The sequence below is a fragment of the Callorhinchus milii genome, unplaced genomic scaffold, assembly GCF_018977255.1.
Source record: "Callorhinchus milii isolate IMCB2004 unplaced genomic scaffold, IMCB_Cmil_1.0 Scaffold4, whole genome shotgun sequence".
In the NCBI taxonomy this organism is placed as follows: Eukaryota; Metazoa; Chordata; class Chondrichthyes; order Chimaeriformes; family Callorhinchidae; genus Callorhinchus; species Callorhinchus milii.
The window spans coordinates 58,215,905-58,236,768 of NW_024704745.1; positions in this window are offsets into that span (position 1 = coordinate 58,215,905).

Consider the following 20,864-nt stretch of genomic DNA (forward strand, 5'->3'; position numbering starts at 1 on the left):
ACCCAAAGTGAATTTAAAAAAGGCCGGTCAAACCTAACAAAGTCATTGGAATTCTTTAGAGCCTCAACAAAGGTAAGGTACTTTATTATTATACATCTTGACTTTCAAAGGATTTGATAAATCTCGTCATGAGTGACTAATAGCTACAGTGAAAGTGTATGGGATCCAAGATGAAGTGTAAATCAAATTGTTAATTGGCCAGATAATAGGAAGAGAGAGCACTACCAATGGCGCTAGCTGATTAATGAAATTAAGGGCACATGCAAATCCTTCTGCAGGATTAGATATTTATGAATCCTTTGTGAAACCTGTTACAAATACCACATTACTGTACAATTGTCACTCAAAACTACTAATAATAAGGATTATTATTGATTTGATACAGTGCCTTATCACTTTTTTGAAATGCTTCAAAGAATTTCACAGGATAAACTGTAAAATGGTGTGACTAAATGTACAGTATTTGTGAACAAATGCAGCAGCTCAGCAGTGTCCGACAAACAGCCATGGAGCGAGTGACCAATTTTATTTGAGGGATTGTTGGCCAGCACACTGTGAGAAGCTCCTTTTTCTTTTTGAATTGTGCCATGGAATATTTTAACATCCACCTGAAGAGGTAGATGGTTTAATGTCTTGGTTTAAGTAGTTTTTACTGTACATGAGGGAGAAGTTTTTTTTCTGAAATCAAACTTTACATCAGAAGAAAAATTATAAACAAGGAGAAAAGAAACGTTAAAACTGATCAAGGCGAAAGAAGGTTTAGAAGGTTTAATTCTTGAATCAGTCAGGGATGCTTTTGATAGCCTTAAAATTAAAATTAAGTTATCTTTTGAAAACTATATAATTTTTTGACCACACTCAAATATACTCAGTTCCATATTGAGATTGGCTTTTCGACTTTCCTCCCTGTACAATTACGCACTCTCAATGTGAAGATAAATACCTCTGAGTGCCAATTATAACACTTTTAGAAAATTGATGCAGAGAATGTCAGGAAGCAGTGCCATGGGAACTAAACACTGGTTTACAGCACAAAGACCAAGCGCCTCACCCTCAGTCTTTGAGAGTTCTTCTGAGTGCTGGGTTAACAAAAGGGCCACAGCAATTTATAAGAGTTTATCGAGGCCGTATTGTGCATTTTAAAATAATTGTGCATTGTAGTTTGAGTGTAAGGTTGTAATTAGGTTGTAATTTAAGCGCTCTGAGACGCTACTCTGTCTTGAGGGCTTATATAAGTGCAAGTTATTGTTGTTGCTGTAATTTAACCCTAGAGTTCAGAAAATACCTGAGCATTACTCTTACACTGTGGTTATATTGTCAGGAAAGGTCAGTGGTGTTGGCTTTGGTTGTAACAGTATGGGAATGTGGAGAAACATGCTTGATTCATTCTTCTTGATCTATAATAATAATAATAATAATAATCCTTGCTTTTGATATAGCGCTTTTCACGTCAGTAGGACGTCCCAAAGCGCTTCACAGAACACACTGTAAAGTGAATTGACTGTGTATTTGTGGGCGAACGCGGCAGCCAATTGCACACAACAATGTCCCACAAACAGTCGTAGATTGAAAATGACCAATTTATTACTGTTTTGTTTTTTTGGCGTGTGGAGTAAGGAAACTTGCCCAAGGTTTCGCCCTGACCTGCCTGGAATTGAACTCAGGTCTCTCACTTGCAAAGCGAGTGCTCTAACCACTGAGCTACAGGACTCCATATCACACTGGGGGCAGTAAAAACACATCTGTGCTTGCTCACCTGTGCACATCAAACTTAAAGTGAAATACAGTCCAATAGGATATAAACTATCGAACTTTCAGAAGACATTATTAGGGGAAGAAATTGATATTGAGGAAGAAATTGAGAGATAAATCCACTGATCCAATGAATACAGGGGACATTGTGCTTTTCTGATGAACACCTTAGTCATGCCTTGGAAGATTTAAGGACCTGTAAGAATACATTGATTTGCATTGAACAGTTAAGAAGCCCATTAGTTCTTATTTTTATTTTTCCTTCTTTATTATCTTTTTGTTAAGAAGTAAGAATGAGCTTGTCCAAGAATGTCCAGTGAAATGGACAGCCCAGATATTGACAAGTGTTTAATGTTTTATTAATGTGTATAGCCTTGAAATCACTTAAACATATTTGTTGCACTATTGAACTCTGTGGTTCATAATGCAATTTAAAATATGACAATGTAAAATAATAATAATAATCTTTGCATTTGATAAGTAGTAAATACAGTGGTATAAAAAAGTGAACCCAGACTACAGAGTCTAGAAGGTGAAAGGGTCTTGTATCGTTCAACTCCTCATACAAAGCTGTAAGTGCAATACTGACATTGAATGTATCTTGTCCCCATGTTTGCACTTTTACCTTATCACGTATGTTGGCTGATCCTGCTCCACATGCAATCAATGGTTGTATTAGTGACTGTACACAGAACTGTGAAAGTTGCTCGAAATGGAAAGCTTTTTCCCACAAAGAATATTCACAACATTAGGTTCTAACTAAAAAAAAGTATATTTTCCTGGTAGTTTTTTGTATTTGTGCTTCTATATGGAAAATGTATATGTTTTAATAGTCTTCAAGAGTCACATTCACCTAATCTTCAAAGTACTGTATGATATTTAGTAATTCCCTTCAACAGCCGTTTGTGGAAAAACGCTGCACACAAATTGGTTGCCACATTCACCCACAATGAAGCATTACACTTTACAATATATCTTTTGAAGGGCTTTGAATGTGGAAGGCGCTACATCAAATGCAAGGATTATGATTACTTTTATCTTTAGTATTTATTTATTATAAAAACACTTTTTGGTTGAAGAAATATGACTAGTCTGTGTATTCCCTCAAGTATCAAATAAAATAGGAAGAGTGAAATCCCAATTAATTATCTAGAGTATCTGTTATAAATAGTGTCAGTATTTGGGACTATTTACGACACTGTAAAAATATTAATACAAGGCTTCAGAGATGAACGCTAAACAACCCTTTTTTTATATCTTCTCATAAATTCTATATTCATTTTGCATTCATGATTAGATTATCTTCCTCACATCATTAGCAATTATAATCTGAAAGCAGCAGACATGTTTTTGCATGACTGATTATTGTTGGCATTAGAACTGAACACGTGAATTCACAAAGTAATTTTATGGGGAATGTATGAATAATTTAAAAAGTAGCACTACTGTGAAGAATACATTTGCAAAAAACTATGAGGATCTTTTTAGCTAGTTGTTTTATTTTCCATGAAGGACATTTTGAACCTTGTTTACAACAACAAATTGCATGTATATAGCAATGGACAGTCAAGAATTTGCATCCGAGCTGAGGGTTGAATAAAACACCAAGGTTCCGTACTGGCTCAGTGAGATGGTGAGTACATCCTTGAATAACCTAAGGAATGCCACACATGATGGTGAGAGGGATGGAGGAGAAGCCATTAGTGGATACAAAGTGGAGACAATGGGAATAAGCAGAATAAGTTTAGAATAAGTATTACAACTTTAGTTTTTGTTCTGATGGGTTAAATGAAAGAAACCGTGTGGAACTGAGCCATACAGTCCAGAAATGTTTCACATTTATGAATAGGCTAGATGATGTAATAGGTAGGTCTCATATGGAAATTTGAGATCAAATGGGCTGAAGTCCTTCTTAAACCGAACTTGCTGGTGATCTTGTGATGATCTAAAGGGCCATCAGCAGCCAAGTACCTGAGTGAAACACAAAAGGCCATGACACCACGATAAACAATAAAATTAAAGATACAGTTGGTCTGTCAACCAAATATAAAGAAACAAAATTCATTTTCTGTTAATGGATTTATTGAGTGAGATTAACTTTACAAGACATCAAGACCAAGATTAGTCACCCAAACCCTCACATAACAGAAATAATTGGGATCTCATCACTCTTTTTTAACNTTTTCAAATTGTATTGACTCCTTGTTGCATTGAAGGTTAAAACACTGTTCAGTATTTAATTCGGAAGATGAATGAAGTTTCATAAAAGTTTATATCAATCTAGATCTTGCTCTTATTGATTGTGGTATTTTTATACAGCAGGGTCACTCTGCCTTTAGCGTTTTATGAAGCATTTCATTTGATGGAACACAACTTCATTTTTTACTACTTTTGAATGATTTTTGATTTGAGCCAAGTTTCAAAACACAGTCATTATATTGGCATAGCTGTTTCTATTAAGTTACCTTTTGAAAGTTCCCAAGGATGTAACATTGACAGATGTAATATAAGATCTGTCTACTTTTATTTTTTTATCTTTGATCTTTGAAACAATCTAATGATCATTACCTTTTTGTGTAGGGAAATCATTCCAATCTCGCTGGTGGAAACAACCACTATCTTCTGAAGATAAACTTTCAGTCATTCATGTCCTTAAATTATTTGCCTCAGGTTTTCATTCTCGGTTTTTTAAAAAAGTTTTTTTTCAAAGAAACGTAGTGTCACATTTACTTGTGGCAAGATGCTCAGATAATATAGTGCCTTTCACATCTTGATTTGTTATCTTCAAAAAGTTTGATTCCTTCCTTAAGAAAAATACATTTGAATTTGCTCTTTGCTTCTGATATTAATCATTTAATATCTTTTCCAAGGGGCGCGGGGAGAGGCGGGGGAAGAGAGGGTAGGTAAAAAGGGTCTCTATGTAGTTAAACTGACCCCAAGGTGAAATGCTTGGCAATGGAATGCTGGAATCGAGTCAACACACTGTTGCGGTCTCGATAACCTAGTTCCTGAGCTAGGGAAGCAGGCAGGTCCACAATACTTAAAGGCACTGCTGGTGACAGCCCAGCCAACCTGGTTCACTGGTTGGACTTGGAGGGGGCAAACTAGTCAATGGGGTCAAGCATTCTTCCCACTCAGCTCCTGTTAACCAGGCAAGGCAAAGCCTAACAGAGGGTTGGTACTAGCTGCACAAGTCACGGAAAACTTGCCGAACAAGATTCACAATGACAAACTAGTTGATTTTACCTGATTAAATGCCATTGCTTGCACTGCAATCCAAAGTTGTAATGTGTAGGGTAGTCCTAGTTGGACAGGCAGCAAGAAGCAGAGTACCCCATTGCACACTCTGGGGTCCCTGCACCTTGGCTTCACTAACCTGAGCCTAATACTTTCCAGGATTAGATAAGCAGCGCATATCCTGCGCATTCCATTCCAGACAAAGGGAAATTCTATGGAATCTCAGTTTTGTGTGGATACTCTTAATCATGGCGATGGCTTTCCACGTGTGTCGGAAACTTGGATGCCAAAAACATGTAAATAATCTTTTTGCAGGATATGTGACCAAAACTGACAAGGGCATATTCTAGCTGTAGTTTCACTGGTTCATTGTAAAGCATAGCACGACTATAAAGTTATATTGTACTGTTTTGTGTATCTATGTGCCTGGTTCCTGTCTAAGTCTTCTAGTTCTAATTTAAAGTGGAAATAAATCTATAAAACAGTTCTCACAAAGGGTTGTGAAAACGTGGAATGAGTTACCCCAAAGGCCATAGGTACAGAATCAATTGAGGTGAATCAATTGAGGAACTGGGAGTAATTAATTCAATTAGCGGTGTTTAAAAAGGAGATAGATAGATACTTGAGAACTAAAGGCATTAAGCGATGTGGAGAAAAGGCAGAGTAATGTGATTAAAAAGATAAAGAGCTGCCATGTACTAATAAAACAGCGGAGCAGGCTTGAAGGGCCAAATGACATGCTCCTGTTCCAATAGTCTTAATTTAATTCTGTTCATGAGATACTTAGGTCTCACATTCTTTTTCTACTTAGATGTTATGCGTTAGTATTAGACTTGTTACATTCCATTTGCCTGTTGTCTGCCCCGAGCACATGTCTGATCTAAACCGTATTGGAGTTATTTGAAAAGAGAAAGGACATTCTCCCAGTGTCCTCTAGATTAATTACTTATTCACCTCATGGCTGTTCATGAAACCTTACTGTGTGGAAACATGCTGCCATGTTTGTGTTACAAAACAGTTACTACACTTGACAGTAATTACATGTGAAAAACCTTGAGATTTAAGCACCCAGAGATGCTACTCTGTATGAAGAGTGCAAGTTGTTGTTTTGAAATAAGATGCTGTAAAAATGTAAGGTTTTCTTCTTCCTCTTGTGTTCTCTGTGTTCACAACCCATTCTTTTGTATAATCAGGAAATATGACCATAGTAAAGATGATATCAATATTCAGGATATTTCTATTGATTAGCAATAATGTGAAAATATGATTTAATAATAGATTTGATATTTATAGTTTTTTAAAAAGGTTTTCAATGTATTTTGCACCTCAATAAGGGTGCCCAACACAAATTCTTTTGGGACTCCACTCATCACTCTCTCAGTCTGACATATACCTCTCATGAGTATTCCTTTGCCTAACCAGTCTCTTACCCAATCCTAAATTCTGCATTCCAAGAAATATGCAATTCAAGTGGTACTAAATATTGCACTATTAAATATTAATAGTAGGGTTACGTTTGTGACTTGTTTTAAAATACATTCCTTGTGTTAATTAACATGAATAATTCATTGTGAAACACTGAAAATTTACCCCAATATTTTTTATTATTAACATCCATTGGGGAGGATTAGCTTTTCATTCAAGCACTATATATCTGACACACATGTTAATTGATAACCTAATTTGGTTGAAGAATCAGTGGATTTAATAATGGTGTTTATAAAAAAAAAGCCATTGAACATCCATCAACTCAAAACATTAACCTTCTTAACACAACAGAAGACAGAGACAGGTCAGATTAACCTGATCATTATTTTTTTGTTTCACGTTAACACCTAGACCATATTCAGTGGAACACTACAAAATGATCATTGCTTTTCTACAGTTATCATATTCTGTTTACTGATATTGTGTTTTATTACGTACTTGAAACATTGCAAAGTGCTCCACAGGATTTACCTATGAAGCATAGTGACAGTATGTGTACAAAAATATGGCAGCCAATTTTCACACCTTAATGTCACGCAAGCAGTGCAATATTATTGTGAATGATCAATTATTATCTGGAGGATTTGTCAGGACACTGGAGGTGTCAAGCACCAAACAACAACAACAACAATAAATTTACATTTATATAGTGCCTTTCACATCACGAGGACTCCCAAGACACTGGACAGTCCATGTTTTGCAGCCAAACTTGGGGTGGGAGCCAAGTGGGGTGGGCGTCAAAGTGCTTTAATGAAAAGCACACCCTCTTCAGTTCTCTTTGTGAATAGTGCCATGGCATCTTTCATGTCCTGAACAGACAGACAAGGCCTCTGTTTAACATCTCATCAAGAGGACGGCACTTCTTCCAGAACTGCATTGGAGTATCAGCCTGGCCTAGACAATCAGTTGCAAGTCACGATGTGAGGCTTGAACTTCTGACTCAGAGGCAAGAATGATTTCCACTGAGCCATGCTGACACCGAACAACAAACAGCATACAACAAATAATAAATATCCTTTCAGACAAGCTGTCAGAACCCAGCATTTAGTAAACAACATTATGCTTCCTGTGTAACCAAGCAGTTTATTTACATAGTTTTAATATTGCATAACATCACCAACGTGACCAGTGTAAATGAACTGAACACATTTCTGCACTGTCAAGAACATCTTAGAAATGCCAATTGCAATTACAAAGGGAGTTAAGTGAGAAAAATTATCAGATACAACCTGGAAGTCAAACTGTGTCGTAGATTGATGGACAGGAGATAGTTGGGCAAACCATTGTAATAGGGGGCAAAGTTAGAGGAAATTCAATGCATACATGAGGGAGAAATGAATAAATGGGAATAGAAGGACAGAGAGAAGGAATTAGAAGGCTGAGTATATACACCAACATGGACTAGATGGCCAAATGACCTATATTATAATAACATAAAATAATACTAGGACCAAAGATAAGCAGGCATACAAATGCCTGAGAGTATTCCGTAAGTAAAATCCTGTAGGCCAAAGCCATGGGCCCAGCTGCACAAGTGTCTTTTACACAGTTATCATTTTTCTATTAAATAGAACATGAAGGAACTGCATGGGTATTTGACAGAGAATAAGCCTTCAGTCCATCGTTAGGTGCATTGTCAATACTGTAGATAGCTCCAGTTGTTCTAACACTCATCTTCAAGGCTGATGATGGACCTCCACATATATCTTTGTAACCATTATGATAATGGGTTTTAAACTTTTACAATCTCTCATACGCAATCGATTATCCTGAAACAGTGGAGGTGATGGATCATCTGTGCTGGAGTTCATGTGAGTGTGAAACATGGTAAGAGAATCTTTGGCTGCTCATATAGAATTGGATCCAGATTGTGTGTGTGGTGTAGGTGTTGGCTCTGTTCTGACTCCAGATGGTACAGTTTATTCATCTGTGAAGGAAAATTGAAGAGAAAATGTATTATCAGTCAGAGTGCAAGAACAGTAGGAGGATATCCATAACATTGTAGCATCAATGTACAGTATGACGGAAGAGAAGCTTATCCACAAGTACATTTCCCTGCAGTCATGGATACCTATCAACTCATCTAAGCACTACTCTAGCTATTGATTGTAGTGGGAGCAAAATTGAAATGCAAAAAGCTTGCTTACATTTTGCACCACAGTATGCAAAATCAATGAAGCTCCATTGCAGCAATATGCAGAATATGTATACAGAAAAGGACTGAGATTCAGATACCATAACCTGTGCCAACCAGGTCAGCTTCTGAGAACTCTCCAGACTGTCTATATAAAAGATTTGGTGAATCATCATAACATTGTGGCATCAATGTACAGTATAATGGTAGATAAGCTTGTCCACAGGTACATTTCCCTACAGTCCTCTGCGTCCCACGAGGCTCTTCTTTGTCTGAGGTCCACACAGCACAGCTAAACAAGAGTTTAGATTTGCAGATGTTAATAATGTCATAGAATCTCTTGCAACGTGTTGCCTTTATTCCAAATGCATTCACCATGGAGGTATCGTCTTCCACGTTTTCTCATTAGGAGTGAGTAGAGCCTGTCAAAGATGAAAAGTGCCCCTTTCCTTTGTATTACTTCCTCCATGTTGTTGAGAATGATTGAGTTTGTGAAGCATGTTTTTCTACCTTATTTGATGCAATATATTCCTCCAGTGATAATGACTCTGGACTTAATTTGCTTGTTTTATGCTCTAAAAACCTTGTTATCTTCTAATTATGAAGCAAAGACAATTGAAATAAATAAAACAACATGAAAGGGTATGGGAAAATAGCAGGACATTGAGATCAGAGTGCATAGCTCTCAAGGAGGACCAAAAAACAGTAAGATTTTATTGATCGAGTGGCCTCCTCTGTGCTCTGTAATTTTTATCAATCTGAAACGATAAAAAGATCATAGAGGCAGCTCAATTGGTTTGGAGATAAAAAGTTCTGTTTTTTAAATCCAATCAGGCCTAGACCTAACCCTTTGAGGTGAATAAAATGAGTACTGTTTTTTTAAAAAAAATCTCTTCAGTAACATAAGGTGACAAAGGTTTTCACTTGGATTGGACAGTCTCGAGAAGACACGGCTGGCAAAACCAGGGAGATTCATAGTAATCAAAGGTATTTATCATACTTAATGAACCTCCCTGGAAACCAATTTATGTCTTAAATCCTAAAATGTCCAATGAGTAGGGTAGTCCCAGCAAAGGAAGGATCAAGTAATGTATCAATGTTTCACATACGTAAACTGTGCAGTGTCCACTCAACAACAACAACAACATGATTGCATTTATAGAGCGCCTTTCACGTCGGGAGGACGTCCCAAGGCGCTGGACAGTTGGGTCAGGACCCGAGCAGGGGGGAAATGGTCAGGGTGAGGGGAGGGAAGCAAGGGAGCGAGGAGGGGGTAGTGGGACGAGAGGGGAGCTGAAGGCATTCCCAATTTAATTGCATTACGAGCCCTTTCAGTGCTGTAAATTATCTTCCCTTGTTCTACTGCTCAAAGTTTTTGAACCAGGAGAAGCACAGAACGTGTCAGTAAAAAATACCAATTTGTCCTGTGTTTTGAAATTGGCTGGTTTATAAGACGCTATCTGGCGTGGAGGGCGCTATATAAATCCAAGATGTTGTTGTTGTTGTAAATGAAGCAGCTTAAACAGAGGTTATTGACGGCTGGGAATCTATCTTGTTTACTGGGATTGAGAAACACCAGATGTCTTCAGCCCTGACTGAGGAGAAAGGAAATTAATTTGTGGTAGTGAGGTACTAAAAAAAACCTATAATTTGAAACACCAGAAGAAAAAAGAGAAAGATAGGCCAACAAAAATCAGGATAGAAACAGCTGGATAAAGATGTGAGTAAGAACATTTTGGTGCTGAAATCTGGATGGCAATAGATAAAAGATAAATTTGGATGAAATACAACAGCCACTGATCAGTTGTTTTTCAGTGATAAACTGATCAGACTGATTATGTTGAATTTCAGCCATTTCTATTAAACTGTGTTTAATGCTATTAGTGAAATTGCACACTGAGAAAAGATAACTATATTTCTTGGCAGTGACAGGATTACTCGCACAATGTGCATGTAGCAATAGGCTGATTAAGGTCATTCAAATGAAACTAGCATACTGCATAGAACAAGGTAACTTTTGCCATTTGGTTATCTCAGTTTTCCAGTAGATGGCATTAGTAGTCTATGCACAGACCTTAGCTGTATGCAGCATTTCTTTTCTATTTGCAATAAATTATTTATAAAGTGATATAATTGTAACTCAACGTGTGTGTATTGCTAAAGGCAGTATTAGTAGCAAAGTGAGAATACTTTCATATCAGTGAGTGACAGAACAGGAAACCAAGCTACAGTTTGACGGGGTAGCTTATGGCAGTTTTCTTGCAACAGTGCACAAGCTGAACTGCAGCTTCTCTTTATCATTTTAATTTGAAGCTTCAGAAAAGCTGAACTCTTCGTATCCTTTAGACAGGACGATGTGGCAATATTCTTGCCAAAAATGAGAATGTAAATTGAATCTGTCAGTGCTAACAGGAACCAGCCCAGACACTGTTTAAAATATTTTGTTTAGTTTTCATTAGATTAGTTTCAATTCGAAAACTCCTGAGAGTTTCAGTCACTGCATGGACCCTGACATGCCTGACAATTATATAACCATTAAATGTTTTTTTTCAGCATTATATCCACGTTGAACATCCTGATGATTAATTAGTGCACATTTGAAATAGGATTTAAGGTTCCTCTGATGGTTCAGTAAGTGACTATTATGTTTATAACTAAGCCATATACACCAGAATGTTCCAAATTCTAATCCATGAAATGCTCAACTTATTCTTGACTATATCCACTTTGACTTATATAGCGCCCTTCATGCAGGATGGCATTTCGGAGCGCTGAACAATGGTGTAGTTTGACACCAAGCCAGGGAGAAAGTGGAGACAACCCTAGGCACAGTTGAAAATCAAGGTCTCCAGGTGCGATCTGAAAGGCAGAAGGGGGCAAAATGGAAGGATTCTTCCAAAGTTCCTGAGGTTCCTGAAAGTCAGAGTGAAGTGGCTGCAGAGGGGATGAGGGATGCACAGAAGGCTCAAGACTTAAACGTGAGTAGGGGGTTGTGGTGCGAGCAGATGAGCATGAAGTGATTTGTAGGTGAGTGTGAGGATCTTAAAATCAAGCTGTTCTGAGACAGGGTCCGATGGAGCAGGAGTGATGGGATGGTGGTGGAGTTTGGTACAGGTGAGAATACGAGTGCGGAATTTTGAATCAATTGGACTCTCTGAATGATGGAGTTCGGAGACCAGTGAGGAATGCATTCTCAGTGTATTAGACCATTTTATCTTAAAAATGTGTATTCTATAGTGCTTAAAATGTCAACTTCCAAGAGAATACTAATACATGAGACAAAATGTATTTAATAGGATAAGACCGGTGGAATTTCAGGCATCTTGTCTGTATGAATTCAGTTTATCTTGGCTGGGATGGTCCTGTCGGAAACGCTATAACTCTACTGTGAGTTAGAACGCTGTGTCTTCTTCTGATTACGATTCAGTGACGTTCTGAAACGTCTGTATTTTAGACATTGAAATGGTGGGCATATTCTAAAGTGTGAGTTGCAAATTCATTAGGATGTCATTGCAGTGGTGCAATACCATCAGTGTACAATTTGCCTGTTTGGCTCAATTGATAGTATAATAATAATTCTTACATTTGGCATAGTGCCTTTTTTTGTCAGGAGGACGTCACAAGATATATTGCGAAGTGGAGTGACCTTGTGTTTTGTGGGTTAATGAGGCAGCCAATTTGCACACAACAATGTCCCACAAACCGCCATCAAACAAATGATCAATTTTAATTGGGGGATAGTTAGCTAGTACACCGGGAAAAATTCCCTTCTTTTTTCAAATAGTGTCATGCGATCTTTTAATATCACCCTGAACAGGCAGACGGAGCCTTGGTTTAACGTGTCATCTGAAGTGCAACATTGAACAATGCAGCACCCTCCCCAACACTGCACTGGAATTCACCGTATGAATTAGAAGTCACAAAGTGGGACTTGAACCACAACCATCTGACTCAGAGGCGAGAGTGCTACCACCTGAGCCAGGCTGACACACAATTAGTGGCATTCTCATCTTCAATCCTCATGACAGCACTTAAGCTCATAGTCTAAGATGACGCTTCACTTTCGTGGTAGGAGGATGCAGAACCATTTGCGGTGCTGTCCTATGGATGTCTGTCTAATCTTCTGGTAGACATTATTAAAAAAGAGCAAGGAGTCAACAATCCTTCAGATAAATAGATCATTTACCTGACAGCTGTTTGTGGGATCTTGCTGGTGCAAATGGCTATTTGCAATTATTGCCTGTGAGCTCTTTGAGACATGTTGATATAAGGTGGTATAAAACTCAATGTTATTGCTAACTTTAGGTTTACATAATGGTCAAATTTACAATAGGCAGCTGGAATCTGTGCAGCAGTATTCCAGTGGAATCAACCCTTTTCAGAAAGTGGGAAAGAAAATGGATTTTATAGTTTTGTTTGCTGGTGTCATTTAGTGTCAGGAGCATTTACTTCTAAGCCATTGTTACATTTCAGAGCCCTGCCTGGAGATAGACCAAGTATCAATTGGACATTTGATGTGAATGAGTTGGGCAGATGAGTAAATTGGTTCATTGTCTATCACGCAGTGAAATGGATAACGTGGCTATTTGTTTGAGACCTTTCCTCTTCCCACATTCATAGTGTGTCAACCTGGCTCAGTTTGCAGCATTCTCTCTGAACATTTGAATCAGAAGATTGTGAACTTGAATCCCCACATTGGGACTTAGAACTGATAATCTAACCTGACACTTCAATGCAATGATGGTGTTAGAATTTACACTTTTTGTATAATGTTAGAATCATAATAGATGTTGCGAACGGGTTAACTTTTAAGTTAAGTGTGTTGTGGGCAGCTGGACTGAAACTCCCTGCACGTACACGAGATAACGGACTGTCTCAAGGACAGTGTGTTTGTGTGTGTGAGGCACGTACACCCCATGAGGTGTTCACGTGAACCCAGCATGATTTCGACCAGATGATCTAATGTCCGCACCATGATTGGATGAATATTGGTATAAGATTTCCGATAACTTTGTGTACGGGGCCGTCCCGGGTCGCGGAGACAAGGTTACGGGAGATGGAGCCGTCCCGGGTCGTGGAGACAAGGATACGGGAGATGGGGCCATCCCGGGGTGCGGAGACAAGGCTATGGAGATGGAAGACTGAGAGCTGGAAACACTAAGACTGAGGATATCAGATGGAAGATTGAAAGCTGTAAGCAAGAAGACTGAAAGCATGAAGAATCAAGCTTGTGTGCTGGAAAGACACAGTGTTGAACTCTTGAACTCGAGATATCTATAGTGGTGTTATTCTGTTATAAGATCTGTTGATTGTACCGGCCTTTGGTCTGACCCATCGGGATATTGGGGAATAACGAACAAATTATAATAAAACAGTCTGATATCTGGTTAGAAGAATTAGCGTTATTTCCTTGCAGATTTGGCTGATTTTATTTTCTAACAATGGGGGTATGCTGCATTGTCAGTTGTGTCATTCTTTGGATGAGATGGTAAACTTCTCAGGTGGTCCACAAAGGTCCCACCTGCCTCTTCGGGTGGACATTAAAGATCCCATGGCACTATTTAAAAAGAGATGGAAGTGTCGCCCAGCGACCTGGCTAATAAGCCAACAAATAAAATTGATCATTTACTTTGTGGTTGTTTGTGGGACACACAGTCACTTCATCTAATAGTATATATTGTGTATATATATAGCATTCACCTCGCAAGTGAGAGGAGTTTGATTTATGGCAGGGCCAAACTTTGGGCATGTTCTTTACTCCACAAGCCTCCAGGGGGGAAGTAGGGTGATTGAAAGCATAGTTGAAGAGTAGGGTCTTGAGTTGGGTCTTGAAGGAGGCAAGGGAGGGGGCGAGGAGGAGGGACTGCAGGGTGGACTTCCTGAGGGTAGGGGTAGAGTGGCAGAACGCCCGGCTGCCAATGTTGGGGCGGAAGATGTGAAGCAGACCAGAGCCTGTTGAGCAGAGGGAGAGGGCAGGTGGTTAGGAGGTCACAGAGGTAGGGGAGAGCAAGGCCATGGAGGACCATGGTTTGGAAGGTGAGGACCAGGATCTGGAATTCTATCCTCTGAGTGATGGGAAGCCAGTGGAGTTGGGCGAGGGTGGATATGATAGGGTCATGGGGCCAATCAGGAGGGCCTCGATCTTGCTGTCGTTCAACTGAAGAAAGTTAGCTCTAATCCAGGACTTGATGTCTGACAGGCATTCTGTGGCAGTGGGCTGGAGTCAAGGGTGGAGGCAAAGAGGTACAGTTGGGTGTCATCCGCATACATGTGGAAGTTGACCCCATGAAGTGTTTTGAGTGAGATGAAAGGTGGTAACTCAAATGTAAGGATTATCTTATTATAATTGAAATGTTGAATGTAGTTCTCTAACTCCAGGAATTTAACGAACGTGTGTTCGCTATTGCAAAAAGAAAGCACATGTAGATGACAGTTTGGAAATTATGAGCTTTGGCTGTGTTACAAATTAATTTACAATTTTTTTAATGAGAACTTTCCAATTTTCCTTCCCCTTGATACTCATCCATAACTAGACAGTTGAGATCAAGAACTTAGTGTGACATGGGAAATGAACCTATATCAGCCCACTGCCACAGATATGCATTTCTAATGCATTGCATCAGTCCATCACTCTAAATCAGCTCACTGTCCACATCCATAAGTATTTTTTAAGTCATTAAGCTTCAACATTAAAATTTGAAGGAACATGTTAAATATTTTCTGTCAGTGGATAAGAAAGCCATAATTGAAAAGTAGCTCTGTTACCAATGATCAGCATAATGATTGCATAAAACAATTTCTCTTGGTTCTTTCAAAACAATTGAGACATCCCTAGATGCTCTAAATCTTTTTGCAATATTCTGTAGGATAATAATTATCAATTTTTTAACATGGCTTAAGTAACCGAATGGAAAGAGAGTTCATGTTAAATAGATGCTTGGGTAAGAATGAATAATTTGCATTGGCCTTTGGTTTCATCTATACATTCAGGAAGTCATGCTGAAATAAAGGTTAAGCAAAGGTCACTGGTTGAAATGTTCTTTAGCATTGCACTGCTGTAGATCTTACCTGGAAAGTAAAATTGTACTGTCTTCATAAACTCGACCTTATCTCTAAACATAGCAACCCAGGGTAAAGGTTAATGAAAAGAACTTTGCTAAGATTCCCTTTATCCCTTATAGATATTCTCTGCTGGCAGTGATTGACATTCTTTTTAAAGGAAATATCAAAGTACGCACCTATCTCAGTGTAATCACACAGTCAGATTCTAACACATTAAAAACAATCTAACAAATTGTCTTCCATCATGTTCTTTCCAGTTGACTGCTTGGTTTGAGCAAGTCCTCCCAGGAGGTAGCCACTTGCACAGATGTCTTCTCATAATGAACAAATAGGAAATAATGTGAGACATTTATTAAAAAACATGTGTCCCACAAAGAATTGTTTTTCAAATTAAATATTGTTTTCAAAATGGATCTGTGTAAAGCAAAGGTAAAGCATTCTGTTGTTGCTGTTAAACAGGGTATTTGTGGGGTGGACGTTATTTTAAGTCTTGGCCGATAGCCTAATCTTAAGAGCGATGGTACTCACTGTTGTACTCTGCAATATTAATAGACATGTAAAAAGGACCAGATGCCGAGGATGATATTTTGTAACAATTGTAATGGTGGAAGCAAAACGATAATGATCCTTGGCTTTGATAAGGCAGTTCATCATGTCAAAATGTCACAAAACTCTTCAGGCAACTTTTAAAGTGTAGTGACTGTTATGTGTGTAAATGCAGCAGCTAAACTGCCCAAGTATCACAAATAACAAATGAAGAGATGAATGGATAACCCTCACCTTCACCTATAATTCCTTTCGCATCTCCCTATCTCTCTGATCTTCTCCTTCCCCATTCCTCTGCTTGCCCCTCTGTAGGCCTAACGTGGGCTTGCTTCACTTTTCCTGCCCCATCTGCAGCTCTATCAGTCACCAAGCCTTCAGTTTCTATGCACCCAATCTTTGGAACTCCCACCCTCTATCCCTCTGCCTCACCTTTTCTCTATCAGGACTTTTCGCTCTCACATCTAAGGTAGTACTCCAATGCAATATTGGGATGCATTGTATTGTTGGAGGTGTTATCCTTTGAATGAGACATCAAACTGAGATCATGTCTGCCTGTTCAGGTGGATATTAAAGTCGAATAGAGACTGCTGGTCAACAATCCCTGGACATGCAGCAACCTGTGAAGTGCACTTTTTCAACAGAAGGAACAGTAGAAGTGCACTGGTATTGTTTTTGGCCATGTGACATACATATGTGGAACTCAGTCTGGTTTGGATACTCTTAAGCAATCTGAGATTTTTTTTTACATTTGCCAGACATCTGCCTGACCAAAAAAAATGCAATTCTCCTGTTGCTTCTGCTGTTCTTTGCTGAATGTGTAGCTGAATGTCCACCTAAAGAAATGAGAACTGTTTGAGAATATCATATCATTTTGGAAATCAACTGTTGGTATTGCGCATGGCTTGTGTTATAGATGCATTATGAGCCCTGACAATTCTGAGTTTATTGCCTGAAGCAATGAGTATGGGAATTAGTCATTTTGCTGTCTAAATATACAGTTTCTGTAGGTAAAGTATTACTCAACTAAGTCCAATGGCTAATGGTCGAAATGGTATATATGTAATAAAGAGATGGGGCATACAAAAGTGATGATTGTTGTTTCATAACAGTCAGCAGCTAAGCAGGCGTTGCTTCTTATACCATTGCAATCCTGTTATGATTTGTGACCCTGATGGTAGCTTTAAAGTGCAATGTCTGGTTTTCCCTGAGTTTGCTGAATGATAGGAGATCATAATATAATGCAATACATATTGATGGCAATAATCAGAGTCAAACCACCATTAGACTGATATCTATTTCAGTAGCAAGAATATGCAGCAAACTACGAATAAACAGAAGCAGTTGGGCTGATCGTAAAGAATGTATTTTACCTGATCTACTTTTGGAGCTGGGTACTCAGTGTGTTAAACTTTTTCATAATGATATAACCACAATCCAATTTTGCAGAATTACAGCTGAAATGTGATGTATAACCTCAACAAACTTTTGGTTTGTGATATAGAATCTTACACATCCACCCGATGTGAAAGGTGCTATATAAATCCAATTTGTTGTTGTTATAGGTGTCTAGATTGTACTGTTAGATATCACAGCTTTCTGAATTTAATGTAAGGTCTAACAGATATCAAGCTTGTGACACAGGATGCCACGGGTAACTGGATTTAATGTAAGAAATCACAGTTATCTTATTCCAGAATCCAGATTTTAATGTACAATCTCACATATATCTAGATTCTGTTTATAAAGTAATTTGGAATAAAAATTATGGATCAAAAACACAATTTTCCATGGAATATACACTGTGAATGCACATTTTAAGAAATTGGCAAGAAGGATTGTTAATTTTTGTCATGAATAGGGTGCACTGGACATTTTTCATTCATGTATTCTCTTTATAGACTATGAGCTGTACCCATTGCAGCTACACTTGCAACCAAAGGATCCAATATGGAATGTAGATTGACACACAGACAGAAATTTCATCTTGATCTATACTCATCCTGGAGGACTCCCTGTGGGAGGACTCATTTCAGCTTTACTGTTCTTCGAGTGGGCAACTCATTTTGGCGCACTGCTGTAGTCCTTTCAGCATTGAAGTGCAGCCGTGCTGTACTTTGTTCTTCAGTTTCATTTCATAGTCCTTCTTTCTTTTGTCATTTTTACTTATCCTTGAAAGGTTTGATTTTCGCTTAGGCATCTTTATAATGATTAATATAAATGTATAATTTATAATCACCGGGATGTCCTCCCGACGTAAAAGGTGCTTTAAAAATGTAATTTTGTTGTTGTTGCCGCAGCTTAGCTTCGTCTGTGTTCTTTATTTTGTTCCGCCCCGGCTTGGCTATATGCATGCTTGGTGACGCAGGATGCCACAGCGCCACGGTCAACTGGCACAGGCACCAGGTATAACTGCCGTGCATGAATACATACGTAGGTGTTCTGTGATGCATGAAGCCACAGTACCACTTTGACTCGGTGGCCACCAGAAGTAATTGGAGTGAAAAACGCAAAACTGAAATACATTTTGGGTCATAACTCATGAATGATAAGAGATGCCCATGTCACTCCCAGGTGCAAGACCTTTCTGATGACGTATAAATCATGTCTCTATGTCAATTGGTTATTGAGATCCTTCACGAAGCGCAGATAGACATTGCCGTTTCATTAGTGTACAATATAGATACAGATAGAAGAAGATAGATTATATATGGGGATACAGATCTCGCCAATCAGTTACTATATTATTTTCATTCCTTGTTTATTTCTCATGGTTTATGCAATTGCCTTTATAGCTGAATTTAATTTATTCAATTAGCTTATGACCCATTAACTGACCCTGAACTGCATTCTCATAAAATGCCCACTTTGTTTTTCCTTAAATATTACTGATTATTATTTATGCACCATTAGCTCTGAGAATATATGTTGTGTGAGGGAGACAGTAAACCTCTTAAATTAATCCATTGGATTTACTCTTCCATGTCTTTTTTTCTTCATTACGTTAGCTATAATAAAGAGAAAGACTTGTTTCACAAAATGTTTGTGTCAATTAGTGATATTATTGATTTGTGTCATTAGATTGTAAATCTTCTCATCTTTATTAACACAGAATTTTTTTCGCTGTTTAATTTATTTAAGCTTTCATGGTGTTTATTCTAACAATATATATTTGGATAATTTTATGTGGGGTTTTTCTCTTCAAGTATGAATGAATGTTTGGTCTCATGAAATCTCCATCAATGTGGCAATGTAGTTCCCAGAGTTCCCAGAGCCAAGTTCCCAGAGCCATCTCAGCCTCAGATATGTCTTGACTTCTTTCAACAAGTCAAGGAGCAGCAATGTATATGGGTAGTGTGGCTGAAACTAAATCACAACAAAGTCAAGGCCACTTTCACACTTTCTGTTGGCTGCTTACAGAAAGAAAAGCCATAATCTATTTTTGTGAATTTTGTGCCGATCAAGATGGAGATTACAAATGCTGTGAAATGGAAATTACACCTAATCTTAGGCTTTTAGATCATTCTGTCTTAAAATTGTGGAAAATGCTTATTTTGGACTTAATTTTAGCAGACTACATAATTTGAAGCTGGTTCTTTTCAATAACTGTGGATAACTGTTTTTCAAATTAAGGCCTCATTTAAGAATTGTCCCAACCCCAGTAGAGCACCCTCTTCTGCATCCTGAGTAATGTGTTTATTGTACATCAAAGTTTGCTGTATAATTATACTGTACATTATTATTATATTTGTGGAGTCCTGTAGCTCAGTGGTTAGAGCACTCGCTTTGCAAGTGAGAGACCTGAGTTCAATTCCAGGCAGGGCGAAACCTTGGGCAAGTTTCCTTACTCCACACGCCTAATAATAATCCCTCCAAAAAACAAAAACAATAATAAATTGGTCATATTCAATCTACGACTGTTTGTGGGACATTGCTGTGCGCAATTGGCTGCCGCGTTCGCCCACAAATATACAGTCAATTCACTTTACAGTGTGTTCTGTGAAGCGCTTTGGGACGTCCTCCTGACGTGAAAAGCGCTATATCAAATGCAAGGATTATTATTATTATTACAATTGTCGACTCGGTGGCAAAATAAAAAATGGTCTGTATACTCATTCCGTCTCCAGAGTCCATGTCCTCAGTCTTAGTGTTTGTGACTATTGTCTGTAAAACTTATAAGAATAATAATCTTTGCATTTGATATAGCACCTTGTCACGTCTTCGAAAAAGAAAGACAATATTAGGTGTTAAGGTACAAAAAAACATTATGAACAGAATAAGTAGAACAGCAATTTACACTTAAATAGCACCTTTCATATCAGGAGGGTTTCTCAAAGTGTTTCAAACAGCTAACTGGGCACCCAAGATTGGGGAGGAGTGGGTGGGGAATACCGGTATAGCAAGCATATGGTAACAGAGAGAATGAGCTGAATTGTTCTTATTTCCCATAAAGCTGGATTGCAGCTGAAGGAGACTTCTTACACTCCAGGAGTTCAGTGGAAATTAAGGTTGCCCAGCGTTAATCCACAAGGGTGGCCTATTACTAAACAAGTACTACTTTCAAATATCATGCAGTCCACCCATCACAGCAAAAGCTGCTATTTAAATAAGTCCAAAGTGCTGGAGTCTTATCACCTTTCTTGCAACC